The sequence below is a fragment of the Balaenoptera acutorostrata genome, chromosome 7, assembly GCF_949987535.1.
Source record: "Balaenoptera acutorostrata chromosome 7, mBalAcu1.1, whole genome shotgun sequence".
Taxonomy (NCBI): Eukaryota; Metazoa; Chordata; class Mammalia; order Artiodactyla; family Balaenopteridae; genus Balaenoptera; species Balaenoptera acutorostrata.
In genome coordinates this window covers 25,061,390-25,079,353 of record NC_080070.1, presented here as the reverse complement: position 1 = coordinate 25,079,353, position 17,964 = coordinate 25,061,390, and the positions used below count along the sequence as shown (strand labels likewise).

At 41.3% G+C, this 17,964-nt stretch overlaps 1 protein-coding gene across 3 annotated transcripts in view; it reads left to right on the top strand.

Annotated features, from left to right (window-relative positions):
- Window positions 1-17,964, top strand: part of SND1 (staphylococcal nuclease and tudor domain containing 1) — a 417,958-nt gene that overhangs the window by 140,518 nt on the left and 259,476 nt on the right. The window lies entirely within an intron of this gene.

Here is a 17,964-nt window from a genome sequence, read left to right as displayed (position 1 = left end):
GGAAAATAACCGTAAAGAAACGATTTTTTAAGTTCTTAATATAGAGAGGAGAGTCTTTTAAAACCGTGAATAATCACTAGTATTCTGTTACATTGGGATTTTTTTTTTTCCCTGCACTAAATTTTAAACAGTTCTACTTGATTTCAATTTGGATCCATCAACAGAATAGTCAACTAAATGCGGACATGACAAAGTGTTAATTTACCAAGTATGAACACATCACCACTTGGGGATTAATTCTGGTTTCTTTGGAAATAGTCTCAGGCCAAAACTTTATCGCTAAAGCCTGTAATCTAAATATTTCCTGTGGATTAGGCTAGATTAAATTATCTGTCCCATGTGTTCAGAATTCATGTGGATGAGGTCCTACTATTTTATATTTAAATTCTGATTTTGCAGGTTGAATGGAAGTTCTAGAAAAGACTGGAGAGATCTGAGGGGCCAGTGGAGTTATTAGGGTTGTAGGGTGCGGCGATGATGATGAATCAATACCTTTGTCTTAACTACAGCTGCTAAACACACACACTTGGTGGTGGTGAGGTGGGCCACAGGTTTGAGTCATCCTCTCTTCAGAGTCTGGTTCTATCTGGCATTTCACAGTAATAGCAGACATAATTGCCTTCTGATTTTTAAGGCTGTATGGCTTTCTTGATAATAATGGGAAATTGGTTATTCATTTGAGTGCTGTTGATTAGTGTTGATGTTTTCATGTCTCACAAGTATTTCTATTATCTGTCTGCAGATCCCAGGGGCATCTCTACTCTGAAATTTGGGGCTTCATTTATTTTCCTTCTCTCTCTGTTCTTTCCTGCTTCCTAGCTCCCAATTTGGATTAAAACTTAAATAGCTTAGGCCTAGAAGAAATAAGACATTTACACAATTGCAGATTTATTACTTTTGAATTTTTAAAAATGAACTTTAAAAGGTTTCTTTTACATTTTTAAGGTTTCCAAGTACTGCCCATATCTTTGGAGACTGACAGTGACCTTGGGGAAGGGGAGGGCGAAAGAGACTCATCAAAACATTTTCTAAAGAGATCAGTCTTCTATTTCCTTTCTGTGACCTGATTTGGTGAAGATATTTCCACCTCAAAGGAGGATCTTAAGAATACCATATATTTTCATTTTTAGGTGAATGGATGCAGCTTTGATGTTCTCATGCCTTACTTGAATGTGAATGTTAAAACATGGCAAATTTTCAGGGAATCATAGGGAACTGATCCATTTTATGTAACATTTACAGACTGATGGGCATTTAGAGATAGAAGGAACATTTAGCATTTAGACCCAGCCACTTTTTTCCCCCCTTTTCTAACAGGAGGAGAATGAAGCCTAGAGAGATTAAGTAATTTTATTCAACAAACATTAATTGAATGTGTACCATATGTCAGACCCAGTCCTAGGAGCTGGGGGCTACAGAGATGAATAAGTTTAATTTCCTGTTGGAGATAAATACGTAGTTCTCAGATCATACAGTTTGTGATTAGAAGGCTAGGAAGTAGAATATTTATGAATTATTCATAATCAGATCTTTATATGATGAAAATTATGTCAACCCTCTGTCCTTCCCCTTGCCTTTAATTTATTAAATCATCCAATAAAGATGATTTTCACTTATTTACTTATTTTGTGGGACTAAATCTGGTGTTCTCCCTTGGCTTCCTTCTTTTGGCGACCACTCTTTCTTGAAAGATTAGTGTACCCTAGCCACCCCCATTTTATCAACTATTCAACCTGCTAAAACTGACTGAAATCGCTCTTGCTGAAGTTATTGCCATCTTGAGTGGGCACGTTTCTGTCCTTATTGTGACCACTTTGAATGTGCTGACTCTTGTCTTCTCAAACTCCATTCTCCCTTGGTTCCTTGGTGGCCTGATTCTCCTACCTCTTTTCCTTTTTTGTTTTCCCTTTGTGTTTCCACTGCCACTTCTTACTTCCCCAAATGGGCCACACTTTCGCACATCTCTGTAGCGGTTGGTCATCCTTCAAGACTCAGCTCAGATCTCACCTCCTCATGAAGCATAGCTGACCTTTTGAAGAATTGAGGCACTTCAATTTCTCCATTCTTAACAGCACCTTGTATTTCTTTACCAATCCTGTAATTTTGTGGTTTGTATATCAAGCTTCTCCTTTTGAGTTTTTTTTCTCTCTGCAGAACAGGGACGATTTTTTCCAGCGACTGGCACTTGATGCTGTTTTTGTACTTTAATGCAGAATGACTTCTCTCTAGCTCAAGCCACCTCTCCCCTCCCCAGCAGTCCATCCCTCTGTTTCTCTCTCCAGTGCTCTAGTGGGTTCTGTGTGCTAGGCCAGTACATTGCTGACAAGAAATGACCTGTGGTGACCTGCTGCTAATGGTAGATTTATAGTGCCATCAACTGTCAGTATATTAATTCACTTAAGACGCTTAAACATAACCCTTAGTTACACTCAAATCGATTGGTAAATCTTTTAAAAAAATTCATAAATTATACGTGCATTAACTTGAGCCTATTCCTGTCTGATTAAATCTTAGTTCATAATTAGTGTAAGACAACTAACTGAAGTTTTTCACAGCTAAGGGGATTTTCCAGTTCTCAACACAGCAGTGAATATCCTACATAATGGTATTGTTTCCATATTATTATAACCTAAACATCTATGGTTCGCATGTGCTGGGCAGCATCCCATCCTGCAAAAGACCATTTTTGTCTTTAAGGATATACAGTGTACCGCAGTTAAAAAAGAGCGTGCAGATTGGTTTTCCACAGTGCCTAATTCTCTGTGTCACATGGCCGTGATAGGACTTCTAGGCCCATTAATAAGCTGATCCATTTGCTGAACTAGAATGTTTTTCTCTTGTTTCCCCACTGCATTTGGGTTGCTGACCCTTTATCCTTTGCTGTACACTTGTCCTTGATTAAAATTAGATCAATAAAGCTAAATCAAGGAAAAAAGAGGAATATCCTCGGTAGAATAAGTGACCATATATTACCGTTAAACTGTTCAGAGGGAAATATTAGGTGATTTGTTTTGTTTTGTTTTTACTTATAGCCTTTTCTTTTATTTCTGATTAGTACTGATAACAAACCATATGCATTATACCTTATTTTTTGGAAGTATGGCAGTGGGGGTGTGGATTTTTAAGCTGCTGGTTCCAAATATTTTGTTTGTCTTTTCCAGTAACCTCCTGGTCTTGGGTTGTGTTCAAATCTGTAAGATTTATTAGGTGAACGTTCTGTAGCTAAGTGGCAAGATGTTCTGTCTTCTCATTAGCAGTGACCCTGGATAGTTTTCTCACATTCAGCAACATTTGTTAGGGGCCACCCAGCATCCCTGTCACCTAGCGGTGAGGCAGAGCTGGGGTTCCGGCTGAGGAGGTCACCTTGTGCACATCTCCACTGGGGGCAGGGGTGCTTTGTAGGGAGTGCTCAGGCTGAAACTGGTTTCCCTGTTCTTTTTGCATATGAACGCTACTCCTGTAGTACAAAGAGCTTATTACTTGGAAGGAGAAAGTGACTTCTCTCTTGCTTTAAGCTGGAGAGGCATCATAGGGTCCTTAGATGCCTTGTAATAGAATCCAGTGGCCATGGATTTCGGAGTTGGTTAAATTAGAGTTCAATTTTTGCCCCTGCCATTTTCTGCTGTTGTGAGCTTTAGTCTAAATTACACTGAGCCTCTTTTCCTTCATCCGTAACAAAAATATTATATTTGCTGACTGTTGAATTCTGTTGAGGATCAAATGAGTACAGTGGGATTAAAAAGATGAGTCAGATGCTGTTTTTAAGCTTAAATAGTTTCGAATCACCTATGAAATATAAGACACATATATACTGACTTGGGCCAGATGAACCAAGAGAGAAGACAGGATATTTGATTAGAGAGCTCAGAAGGTTTCCTGAGGATGGTGGGTGGCATTTGAGTATGGCCTCGCAGAACACTTGGCATTTTATTTATTTATTTTAAAAAATAGATTTATTTATTTATTTACTTTTTAAAAGTAAATTTGTTTATTTATTTACTTTTGGCTGAGTTGGGTCTTTGTTGCTGCGTGCTGGGCTTTCTCTAGTTGCGGTGAGCGGGGGCTACTCTTCGTTGTGGTGTGCGGGCTTCTCATTGCGGTGGCTTCCCTTGTTGCGGAACACGGGCACTAGGCACGCAGGCGTCAGTAGTTGTGGCTCACGGGCTCCAGAGCGCAGGCTGAGTAGTTGTGGCGCACGGGCTTAGTTGCTCCATGGCATGTGGGATCTTCCTGGACCAGGGCTCGAACCCGTGTCCCCTGCATTGGCAGGCGGATTCTTAACTACTGCGCCAGCAGGGAAGCCCACGTTTGGCATTTTAGTAAGCAAAGTCTTTAGCATTGAGATTGCAGTCACATCCAGGCACTGGAATAACGTAAAAAGGGGAGTAGAAGATTCGGTTATGGGGCTTGTTCGGGAAGGAAACAATTTGGAATATAGTTGTTGGGATCAGAAGTGGGCTAGCATGTTTGATTATATCCATAATTAATACCTTTTTGTAGCCAACAAAAGATTAGGATTCATATCAGAAAATTCTCATGTTTATTTGGGTTTTGAATTTGTTAACGTGCTATGGCTTCTCCCAAATTAAATCAGAATATTACCTTGAATGAGTTCCACTTTTTTCTTCCTTGTGGTTAAAAAACACATAACATAAAATTTACATTCTTAACCATTTAATTGTATGATTCAGAAGTGTTTAAGATAGTCCCATTATTGTGAGACAAATCTCCAAAACTACTTCATCTTGCAGAACTGAAGCCCTGTACCCATTAATCAATTCCTTTTCCCCTTCCCCTCAGTCTCTGGTAACCATTTAGCTCCACTTTTTTTGACAGTTGGCGTAAGAGAAGTTTCTAGAATTCATCTAGCAACATTTCATGATAAACTATGTAATAGCAAATCTGGTGTTATTGATCTCATTTTTCCATCTTGCTATAGTAGAAAAATGACATTTCGTTGGTGTTCTTGTGAGTTTGGCCGTCCCCACTAACCCTCACATTGTGTGTATGTGCTTCTTCGCACAATATGGTAACTGCACTGACACAGGTAAGGTTTTTACTTTTCCATCTTTACTGTGATCCCAACTTAAACCATGAATATACACCTGTTATGGTTGGTCTTTAAAATCACAAAATGATTCACTACTCATGAGAGTCTAGCAAAGTATTGGAAAAAAAATTAGGGTACATTGTTCTCTTACTGCTTAAATTCTGTATCTTGTAGACTCTGTGGATTCGACACCTACTGGCTTGGAAGTCTTCCCTTTACTGTAGTGTGATGCTTGTGCTACCAGCCAATAAATACTCAAGCATTACTCTTCATTAACTATTTTAACTGTGGAAGCTCTTCGTGTGCACTCCAACCATTTTTCTTGGTTTTTTTTTTTTTTTTGGTGCACATTTTACATTGTAGGTAGTCCTGCTATAATGGGATTGGCCAGGTATAGAGGTATCTGGAACAGGTAAGAGGCAGTATTCTCTCAGGAGACAGTTGATTATCAGGAGAGTTGGACTGTTCCTCTCTGATGGTTACAAATTTTGTCTAGTTACATAGAGAGGTGCTTTTGGCCACAGTGGCAGGTCAAGAAACCACAGCAGTTATTTTAACAGAGACGACTTTACATAAGGAATTATTAATCAGGTATGGAAATACTAAAAAGGTAAAAAGAGAACCCTAAGGGTCACATGGAGGTTTTAACCACACAACACAGCTACAACCTCTGGGTACAAATAAGAGGTTGAAATATGAAAACTTAAGCATTTGGAGGATGGACCAAGTGGGACTCAGATCTCTGTTGAGTCGATGAAGGGGGGAAGAGTAACTCCCTGGAGCTGGGACCCAGGCCTCCCAGGAGGGGGCTGCCAGTTGATTGGTTCTGGTGACTCTGAGGAGGTATGTGGAGACTGTTTCTGGGAGTGTTGGGAAAACTGCGAGCTGGAATCCATTGGTGCTACTGGAACAAGCTGCCATTGCTGAGAAGAAGAAGAATTGCTGTGGAGAAGCTGACTAGAATAGGAAAGAGTTTGTCCCTTTTTCTTGCTGTCCATTCTCCCTTTAACATCCCCTATTGGCAGAGCCTAACAGGGAACCAGCTGGCAAAGCAGAAATGTGGTTGGCAGTTTTCCCACCCCGGCACCACGAAGTGGAATTTTAAAAAGGCTAGGTTTAAAACTGAGTGACAGTAGCTTCATAACTGGCACAAATAGTGTGTCCAACTTAGTTAATCTCCTTGAGCTTCCCAGGAGCTGGTGGCTTTGGGTAGGCCTGCATTCCGTGCTGAAATGAACTGACCCTTTCAGGTCTGTGGGGGAGGTGCGTGTGGAACCGGATGGGAGTGAAAAGCCTGTGCGTGATGGCAGTTCTTGCTACCTCAGTGGTTGGGAGGCAGGTGGTAGAGAAATACCAGCCTGGGCTCTTTTGGGGTCTTTTGCTCTGGCATGATGTTACGCTGGGCATGTTTTTTCTCTGGACACCTAACTTCTCAGTTGAGAAGAGCTAATAGTTCCAGCTTTATTGGTTGCTGTGGGGATTAGAAATAATATGAAGTGTAGAAATTTAAGGTAGAGAGACAGCCTTTTGTTTTAAGGGGGTTAGGTTGGAAGGCCAGCTATAGGTGAGGAAAGAGTGTGGTTATGAAAACGGGATGGTGACGTGATTGACCTAAAAACATTGTTAAACAGGCACAATTAAAGTGACATTACATAAAGCAGGAGCTAAAATCTGGAGATCTGGTCATTTGTCTGCTGGTTCACTAGGTGCCAGCAACTGGCACAAAACAACCCCAACACATTCCTGAGTATGTCTCTTTGATCTGCGTGGAGGGCCAGTCTCTTTCCCAGGAGCAGCCTCCGCCGGGCCTGGATTCAGCCTTGTCAGGGTCTCTTTCTGCCGTCAGCCAAGCCATGCCACGTATATATAATAACGTTGCCTTGCCACCTGGGTGCTGCCTCTGAATGTCTGTGCTGTTCACAATTCTGGTAATTTCATTTGCCCATACTTCTTCATGGTGGTAGTTGGTGATAGATGTTATATTTTTCTGATTGATGACAGACTGTACAGTACGAAAGAGTCATCTTTGTAGGATTAGAATGATATCTGTCCTAAAGTACAGGCCCCATTTTGCTGAGTATTTAAACACAGGCTGAGAGTACTTTGAATTTTGTAGATAAAATATGTGGCACTAGACCTGGCAGCCTGATTTAGACCTTGGAGTGATGTAGCTGGCAAGGCAGGATCTCAGTGTCTAAAGGGAGGCCTAAGCTGTGCGCTTACATCATTCAGGCCTGTGCTTCTGAAATGCACCACGATTTATTGCACAAATTTGACTGGAAATCTGGCTCAACTGGAGGTTCCTCTGGCACCAGCTAAATAATGGTGTCACACCCAGCATCATTTTCCCTTCTGTGTTGTTCCAGGAAGAAACTTTTAATAATTATTATTATTTTTTAATACGGTGGAGAAGGGAAGGCATTCACAAAGAAGCATTTCTCTAACAAAATGGTATTCTTTTCTGAATGGGCTCACCCGAGCCTGCTGTCTGTTACAGAGAAAATTGCCTTCCTATTGCAAGAGGTTTGTTTTCTTTTCCTCCGGAGCCTTCCTCCTCTTCTAGAACTGTGGGAGGGCCGGGGCACGTCACCGTGCTGGGTGGATTTCATCTGGCTCGCAGCCTGTACTTTAAGTAACGGAGTTGTCTCTTCTGAGGGCACTGGATCTCCATTTTTAGCCTGGGGATGAAGGGTGAGAAATGTGGGAGACGATTTCTCCATTACTAGAAAACAAGATTTGGGGCCAACTGGTTAATTAGGAGCTTCCAGTGAAAAGGAAAGAAGTTGCAGAGGGGCAGAGCCAGTTGAGATATGCCGGTCCCTGTGACTCTCCATGACCCTACAGACCCCCAGGCCTGCTCTGGTCTTTGAAGACCCCCATTTTCTCTTCTACTTTTAAACTCTGGTTTCTTATCTGTAGATTTTTTTGTGTCCTTCCCAATGAAGGTGTTTCCCGCGTTAACATTGATTCGTGTTTGCACTCCATCTTCAGAACTATTAGCTCTGTAGAAAGAGGCCTTAATAGAGAGACACTATTTTTATTTCTTCTCGGCTTCGTTTGCTCATTTGAGCAGCATATGAAGAGTGTGTCATTCAGCAAAACTTCACACCTCTTAGTATTGTCACAGACTAGCCTTTCGAGGACAAATGAAGGGCTGTACAATCTTTCACTATCCTTTTCTTCCGTCTTAACCACAAAAAATACTACCCCGGCAATTTAGGCTTAGTATCATCTCAAATTCGTGAATTTTTTAGGGAGGTGGGATGGTGGTACTTTGGAGTCCACATTAATGGAATTATCCCTTTTTATATTGTGTCTTACTATCATTTTATTTAGTGTTGAACTCTCACACTTGATTTTTTTTTTAACAGTATCAGTTCAGCTTTACTTGAATTATTATACATGTTCTGTAAGGATAACTATTAGCTAATGATAGATTTGCGAGTGTGTTATTTCAAAGATCACAAGTAATTGAATTCATTACATCAAATCTGTAGCGAGCAGAGGATTGCCTTAAAGTCTTGGCCAGGTCAAAAGAGAACACTAATTATTCAGATTTTGTAAAATTGTTTTTTTTTTCTAACATAACACATTGAAACTACCAGGAGTACTGCTTTTGCATCACTGCTTACAAAGAGCCTAGATTTTATGGTTGTACAGTGAGATATCTAGTCTAGAATCTTTTTAATCTTTATTCGGGAATATACTTATCTTTGTGTAGTATAGAATCATGTCTGGTAAAAGTTGCCAGAAGGTAGAGATATTAGAAATAGTTCACATTCAACTGGTGCTATACGAGATATTCATTACCAACGGCGATACGGATCCACAGTGATATTGCCTCCTCCATCTCTTTGAAAGTTTTCTTTATATACTGACCAGTTCCACTTATTCCCCTAATCAGAAATGCAGTTTGAGTTTAGAAAAATCAATCTTTTAGCTAGGCCTTTTTGCATTCCCCGTTTTGTTCTCTCTGCGTGTTGGCATTTTCTACGAACATGGCACTATACTAGGCACTTCATAGTTATTATTAAGCTCTTTTTTCCTCTCACAGATCTTCCCTCCTGTGGTCTGGTAGGAAAGATAAGACCTACAAGAAGTAATTAAATTATAGTAACGCAAGGCAGAAAGTGATTCGTGCTGTAACTTCGGCTCATCTCTTCTGTCTCTTGATATTTTAGCTCTAGTTAACATCCATATTAGATGTTGTAAAACTTAGCCAAGTAGCTTTGTTTCTTAGTAACACGTGTAGATCTGTTTTTTCCCCATGGGATTCATATTACCTGAAATATTCCTGGAATGCAAACTTAAGAGTTGCCTGATTTTGCACTAATATATTTAGTCCCTTCCTGATTTTTACAGGATTTTCAAGTCATTTTTTGCATGGGTTTTCACTGCGAAGTTATGTATTAATATAATGCCAGGTAATTCTTTTTTTTTTTTTTTTAAAGTGGATTTTTTTTTTTATTAATTAATTTTATTTTTGGCTGTGTTGGGTCTTCATTTCTGTGCGAGGGCTCTCTCCAGCTGTGGCAAGCGGGGGCCACTCTTCATCGCGGTGCGCGGGCCTCTCACTATCGCGGCCTCTCCCGTTGCGGAGCACAGGCTCCAGACGCGCAGGCTCAGTAGTTGTGGCTCACGGGCCCAGCCGCTCCGCGGCACGCGGGATCCTCCCAGACCAGGGCTCGAACCCGTGTCCCCTGCATTGGCAGGCAGACTCAACCACTGCGCCACCAGGGAAGCCCGATAATGCCAGGTAATTCTTAACTTGCTGATTCTTGAGAGGAAACTGAGGCAAGCTGGCAGCCAGGAGCTGCTGGTGCCAGAATCATTGTTGAGAACCTAGGCCTCTGTTCTCTGGATGACAGCAAGCTCCCCACTTACTCTTGATCATTTGTTGCCATCAAATGCTTGAGGAATGTTTGATTTCATGTCCGAGATGGCTCTTTTTGTCTAACTTCAGGAGTGCTGAACTGAGCTTTGTTCTCTTCAAGGATTCGATGCCCTTTCTGTCTCATTATCCCAGTCTTACCGGCTGCATCCTCACCATTCCTCCAGGAAAGGTGGCACAGGCTTCACTCACCCTTGGAGCGGATCTTTATTTTCAGAGCACTGGGTCGGGGAGAGTTTTTGTCCCCGCGCTGGGAAAAGAAGATGAGGTGGGGCTCTGAGGGCTTTCTCACTTTCCCTTTTCTTCCTGGGTCTGGAGGTGATTTGCTGCTGGTTGCATAGCTTCTTACTTGGGAGCCTTCACCTTCTTTTGCCTTGAGGTCTGTGAGGGGCAGACCCTATGCCTGCAGAAGAATTTGTAGCTAAGTGCAGGCACCCCATGTGGTGCCTTGGATAATGATTTTGGAGCCCTTAGAGCCTTAAAAGTATTCTTTAAAGTCTTGACAGGGTCTTGGGGGGGTGAAAAGACCTAATGTTTGGCCTCCTCCTTCTCCTGCCCCCTCCCTCGCCTGTCCTTACTGCATCTGTGCAGTAAATAGCAAGAACTTCTGAAAATGCTCTTAGTTGGCTGATATAATTGAGTAGGAGAGCAATCTCCAGAGACAGATATTTTCCCACTTGCATGATGGTCTTGAAAAGGTACTTTGATTTGGGGAAGAGCGAGTTCCTTTGGAACATAATCCTGCACTGTGCACCGTAGATGACAGGCGAGTCCCTTCAAGGACGTGAGGCTGCCAAAATCTGCTTTCCTTCTTTCCCTCTTTGGATACTGCGAAACCCGGCTCCTCCTGGCAAGTTGCCAGGAGATTGGTAATTGGGGCAATTTCTAGGGCTTGCCACTTCCTCTGCTGTCACTGTGGCTAGTGTAGGTCTAGACCACTGGGTGTCTGGGGGTGGGGGGTGAGGGGAGGGTGTGCCTGTCCTGCTGTTCCCTGGCATGGGCAGGTAGAGAAATATTTGGTAATCTTGTTTTCCCACCGTTACTAGAATGTTCCCAATTGTCTTAGTTGTAAAGACCTTTAAGGAGTATTTCAAGTTACCTCTAGCTACATGTGCAGAAAGAAAGTGAGTTCCCCAGGTATTTACTTACTTGCCTACTTATTTAGCCACTTTGATGTTAATCAAGCTCCTCTGTGTTGCTTTGTGACTCTTTAAACCTTTGGAGTCCCTTTTCTTCTATTTCCCTTGGTTTAAGTGGGTCCAAAGTGCTCAAAAGGCGCTCTGCAGCGTTTCTCAAAGTGTGTCCCACGGTCCTTCTCGCTACTTATTAAACATACAGAATTGGGGACATGACCCCAGACCTGCAGAATCAGAATACCTGATGTGGCCCGGCAGTCTGCATGTTTACAAGCTCCCACACTAAACCCGACAACTACTGACAGGCGATGACTGCCTTTCGGCACTAGGAAGCCAAGAACAGGTAGTGTCTGCCAACCCCCGTGGGCACCCCCCCCTCCCCCGCTTCAGCCTCTGGGATAGCTGGGATCAGAATCCCTGCTCTGCGTGTTAACAAGAAGTGAGGCACGTTACTTAACTGTAAGCCTCACTTTCCTTGCTGTAATTGGGGATCATAATCCATTTCATAATGAATTGAACACTCTAAGAAGCAGACCCGAGTGTTTTTTTCCTAGGTCTGATGAAGAGTGGGCGGTTGTACAAACAGTGGGTCGCAGAGTATGAGAGAAGTGTAGTAAACTAAGGGTTCTATAAAAGCAGCAAGACACTTCAGGGGCCAAGTATCTTGCATAAGCACGGGGTTCAAAGTCCAGCCCTCTTACATTCTCACACTTGTGAATTTTTATAATCACATCTCAGGTTTAAAAAAATATTTTTTCAATTTGATTTGTTTTTATTTACTTGCCTACTTATTTAGCCACATAAGTACCGTTCTCCTTTGCCTCCTTGGAGATATGTCTGAAATGTATTTCACTGTTGTGAATTTGGGACTTTCCCAGACCTTGTCTCTTTAATAGACCCTATTTACCTTTAAGAGAGATGTTTTTAGGAGGAAGAAATAGAGCTAATTGGGAAATAAAGTGAAAGTGTCTTTTTCATTGAAACAACTCCTGGGGAGTGTTTGGGTATATGAATCTTCTGTGTGTGGTCCTATAGGTATAGTGGAGCAAGATATCTTCCATTTGGCCAAGGTGGTTACGATTTTGAACCTTTCCCCAGCTGCTGACTATAGATTTCTATCTAGTTAGATCTGCCTTTTATAAAATGTGCTATTGTGTATGTTAAGGATAGTAAATAGTGGATATCCCTGTGGATTGTGTCTCCTGGCTGCCAAGGGAATTGAACAGTCCTTGATTGTAAATATGCCCAGGGCATGTGGTAATGTTCCTATTTTAAGTCTATAATTCAAACGGAAATTGCAGCCTTTGTTTATTAACATAGCTTGTGTGGCAGGGCAACTGGGACTGGTCCATTTACTGTTTGAAATTTTATGCATTTAAATCTGATCGTGTCTGTTCTTATTTTAATTCAGCAGTCTGTTTTAAGATCTTCATAGAGTATAATTCTGCTTGGCTACTTTTAATATATTTCAAGCCTCCTTTTAAAAAAAAAAAGTCAAACTTGTTTTTCACCCTGGTTATTTGAGAACATGTTGGTAGTTAAATTATTCCCTTCTGCCTCATGGAAAGATACATCTATGAAAGAAAATCATTTTGAGGGAAGGAAAAAGGAATTTCATGCATTTCTTGTGAGGAAAAGAATGGAAGGTTATTCTGCCTCTGAGAGAAATAAAAGTATTAGACATTGTGAGCCAAGGGAAAGGTTGGCCAAACAAGGTTTGGGGGTTTCCTATCCCTAAACATTTTTTTGGTTTAAAAAACCCCAACGTTATAGAATGATACAGAACAAACATTTCTTATTATACCACATTTGCTTCAGATCCTCTTTTAAAGAGACAAGCTTGCAGATGAAGTTGAAAGTCCCTGTGGACTCATCCTTGACCCCATTTCTCTCCCATTCTGTTTCTTTCTCTGCCCATCCTGCATCAGTTAACTAACCATTGACTTCCGTTTCTAGGTATTTTTATACTTTGGCTATTTACATGGCTCTAGGAATAATGTTGCTTGTGTCTTTTTTTAGTCTGTATTTAAATCATTATCATTCTACAACTTGTTTTCCTGCTCAGTGTTGTTTTTCAAATTTGTTCATTTATTGCATTGCTCTCAGACTAACTGCTCTCTGTTCTGCTCTGTGACTGTACAGAGCCGACTGTAAATTTTACATCGTTAACATGAGCATTGTGGTCCTTGTCTTGCATGAGTGAGACCTCTCTGGCGTATATACCCTCCTGTAAGTAGAATTTCCTAAGTATAGTGATGCATATCTTCATCCTTAACCAGATGATGCCGAGTAGCACCATGTGAAAGTGCCACAGTGGTGGAACCGTTTTATATTCCCATCAGTGGTTACAGCACACCTATTTCCCCTCATCCTCATTTTAAAAATTTGACAATATATTGGATGTCCTATAGTATCTCAGCTTACATTGCCCTGATTATTAATGAAGTGATACCTTTTTTCATACACTTAATGTCCAGCTGCAGTTCTTTTGTGAAATGCCTGTTCGTACCTTTTGGCCAATTTTTCTGTTAGATAGTTTCTCTTATTGATTTGTTCTTCCTTCCTCTACTGAGTAAATCAAAGTAATGAGAGAACTTCCAACAACTCTCACTGCCACGTGTACCCACCTAAGAGTATCTGCATCCACACACCTAAAGGTGAATTATTGGAGCTCCTATGGAAAGCCATCCCCTCCTTACCTATGCATTAACAGTTCTATCCTCTTCCTTCTGCATTTTCACTTACTTGCTTTCCACAGGACCTTTGCCTGTTATTTCGCCCCTCTAAAACCAAAAAACCAAAACCCCTTCTCTTCACCTTGCTTCCTCTGCCAGCTGCCACATAATCTCTTTGTATTTTGTAGCAGAACTTTCTGAAGTACCGTATGTACTCACTTCCTCCACTTCTTCTCTTCCCATTCCTAGTTCCAGGCAGGCTTTTGCCCCTACTGCTCCACCAAGATTAATCTTGCCAAGTTACAGACGAGCCACACTTAGCTTAATCCAACAAGCGGATCTTAGTCCTCAGCTCACTTGCCTTGCCTTGTACATTGGACACAGTTGGTCTTTCCCTCCTCAATTCACTTTCTTTCCTTGGCTTCCAGGACGTAACATTGGTTGTTTCCTCCTGCTGAGATCACTGATTGCTCCTTCTCAGTCTCCTTTTATACATTCCTTCTCTTATTCCTTACCTTTCAATGTTATAATGCCTCAGTCCTCTGTCCTTTTCAATCTTGTAGGTTTAAATACCACCTATATGCCAACCACTCCCAAATGTAAATTACCAGCTCAGAGCGTTTTTCCAGACTCCACTCTGCCTACTCAAAACCTCCACTTGAGAGTTCAGCAGGCCCGTAACCAAACTCCTGATCTCACCCACCTCCCTCTACCTGTGGTCTTCCTCATCTCAGGTGATAACCCCACCTATTATTCCATTTGCTCAGATAAAAAAAAAAAAACCTTGGAGTCATGCTCGATTTCTCCCTTTTTTCTCATCTCACATTTCATCCATCTACTTGCAGAATATTCCCAGATTCTGACCACTTCTTACCCCCTCGCTGCTCTTCCTTGATGTAATGTTAACATCATTTCCCGCCCAGATTAATGCCATAATGTCCTAATTGGTCTCCCTTTGTTCTCTCTCTTCCCTGCTGTAGTGTCTGTTCTCAGCACAGTGACCAAAGGAATTCCTTCAGCTGTTAAGTCGGATGTGTGACTTTGTCTGTTGTTCTCCCCTCTCGAGCTCAGCTATAGCCACAGTGATGTCTCTGCTGTTCCTTGAACCCACCCGTCCTCTCCTAACTCAAGGCTTTTGCGTTGGCTGTCCTCTCTGCCTGTCTCTAGATGACTACATCCCATACCTCCTTTGAGTCTTTGCTAAAACGTAATGTGATCAGGGTAGGCCTCACTGAGAAGTTTACAGCTGTGGCTCAGTACTCCAGTTCTCTTGTATCCTGTTCTGCCTTGTCTTTATCTTGTTTCACTTATCAGCTACTGAGTCTGTGCTTTGGCCTGTCAGTTTGTTCATGATGCTTTTTCAGTAAAGTACTCTTTAAAATTTTAGTGAAGCCACATTCATCAGTGTTTCATCGTTTGTGTTTATTCAGCCTTGTGTTAAGAAATCCTGCAGGATCCTAGGGTCCAGTAAAATTTTTGGCTACAGTTTTTTGGCTGTTTAGATGGGCTAGATTAAATTTGGCCTGAAACGGGGTTGAGAATAAGACCTTGATTAGGGGTCCCTTCCATTCCCTCCAGATGAGCATTAACCAGAGACCTCATTTTGGCATGATAAGCTCCTGTTCAAAAAAAAAAAAAAAATGCCAGGCATGCCTTTTAGATGCTGAGATTAGGCCTCCTTCCCAAACCAAGGAGAGGTAAAGATGATTGAAGTTATCTCTAACGTGAGTCATTGCAGAGCCTACATACAATGTCACTTCTCAGGATGAACAGTGATTACAGCACATATTGGTTTGTGTATTATCCGCCCACCAGATAAATCAAGCATTCTTTTCTATTTTTAATTTTAAAGTATTTCCATGTAGATTAGAATCTAAACTAGATAGTCGTTTTTAGCAGGCAAGATTCAGCTAAAGTCTTGTTTTCTCAGAATACATTCCATACCTCAATTGCCTCTTAGAGATTTCAAAGGCTTTTATGTACCTGGTAATTTGGAGGAATTGCTTTTATTGTGTAGTTTCTTAGGGACTTCTAATATCTCTCTCGTAAGATGTTTGCAGATGTCAATAGCTACTAGATCTTCAGGGTTAGAGTAACAGGATGACTCTGTTTTCACTTGTGGTATCTTGTTCTCTGCCCGTGCTATTAGTGCATTCCGAGCTTCATGAGAGACATATAATCAGACTCAAGTCACCCTGTTTTTTTTGTTGGAATGTTTGGTATACTATTTATTTTCTTTCCTTCTTTTGAGAGTATCTTGGCTTGGCCCAGTCCTGTCGAGCATCTTTCTTGTTCACACTGCCATGTTCACACATTTAGGTGTATCTCATCCCATGATCTTCATTTGAATGCCTATTGAAACTATTTCTTACCATTCCTTGTTTTGGAGTTCCGAACAAGTGACGTTGCCTTAAACCTCTGTGGTGTTTCAGAGTAAACAAGACAAGGCTCTGCTGCCAGGTTCTGTGGCGTGTCGTAAGGCTGTGTAAGGGAGATGTCAATTGTTTTGTTCAATTCATTAAAAAAAACGTTGTTCGCTTAGTGAATCACACAGCTATTCTGAATAGATTGCCTTGTATCGCTAGGGGAATATGAATACGTTGGGACTTCTTTATTCCTGATGGCTGATTCTGATAACCATTGATTTTTGTCTTTATTAAAATTCCTGTTCATTACTGGCACCTAGCATCTTCCGTCTAGCGAACATTCTTACACTATCAATAGTGTCATCATAAACTATTTTAGGGCTCCTCAGTAGTGACCCACTATCTTCACTTGGCTGCCTGAATGCTTATAAAATATCCATAATCCTATACATCTGCCCTTATGTTAGCCAGCACTCCCTCTAGCCAGGCAGCTCTTATTTGTCTCCTTTTCCTTGTTAAGGAAAACTCAGTGTTATGTTATTTCTTTAAAGATTTTCATGTTTCGGGCCGTACTTCACTTACTAGGCAGTGATCATGGTTCCCCATGACTTTGATCAGAGTTTGGAAATCCCAGTTGCTCCTGTTCAGAGTGTGGAGATTCCCACGCATCAACTCTGAGAAAGGATAAAGATTCACCTTCACTTCTAAAGGTGCCTTAAGTTTTTTGAAGAGCACGAAAATGGTGCTGCTGCCTTTTTTTTTTTTTTTAAGCCAGAGAAATTAGAAGACAGGTGGATGGTGAATATGCAGCTCGAACTCAAATAATTATGCACATTCTTGGTGATATCAGTGAATTGAAATGTTTAAATGATGTGTTTTGGACACCAAGGCTTGCTTTGGGTCTAGGAGGAAACCTCTATTTCTATGCCCTTGACCTCAGAATTGTCATTAGTATTACTTTAAATATGGGGGTATTAAAATGATAAATGTTCTTTATTTGAGAGTAGTTGTCTATTTAAGAAAACGTAATTTGAATACTTTAAGTATAGAATGAATTATATAGAGATCTTGCTGTGTCAGGTGTGTAAAAGATGGCAAAGCAAAGTTGAGGCCAGGTGGGCTAATCATACAGGATGGGGAAGCAATGGTGTGCATCTAGGTTAGGGGTTATGGCTTAATTTTCTCCTTTTTTTCTGATTTTTTTCCCCCCCAAATATCTGTTCATTGCAGTCCTATCCTTCTAGCATACTTGTTCTCGTATATTATTCTGCATATTTCTTTTGCGGTAGTACATCCAAGTATTTGAGTTTATACTATGAGGGACGTACTATATATTTGGGTCTGGGATCACAAAGGACAACAGAAAAGGACAGGGTCTCTGTTCTCATGCAACTTAGGAGCTAGCGGGAGAGACATTAATCATACCAACCAATTTAGCCAACATCTCCCAATTTCTTGTACACAAGCTCTAGTCCTCCATACGCTGTCCTCCCCCCGACTGCAAACTTCTCGGGTTCCTTCGCTTTTATCCCCTCTATCCACTCCCTTGTCAGTCACTATTTATTTCTTAAAGAGATTCTCCTAGCTCTTAAGTTCCTGTCAATTCCCAGTTCTGTTGCCTTCATCTGGACCCTCTCTCATCATCTCAGTTATATTGCTCAGAGCCCCTCTTTTGGGGGAAGTCTGGGCCCCAAGAAATAATGAGGGGATTGGCTGTGTATTTGTGTGCTGAAATACTGTTTATTCCTGCCTCTCTCCTTTTGCTTGTCCTTTTTTCTCCCCCCAACTCTAATTTTCTTTCTAGTTTTTTCCTATCCTGCAAACTCATGTTAAGTCCCACCTTGTC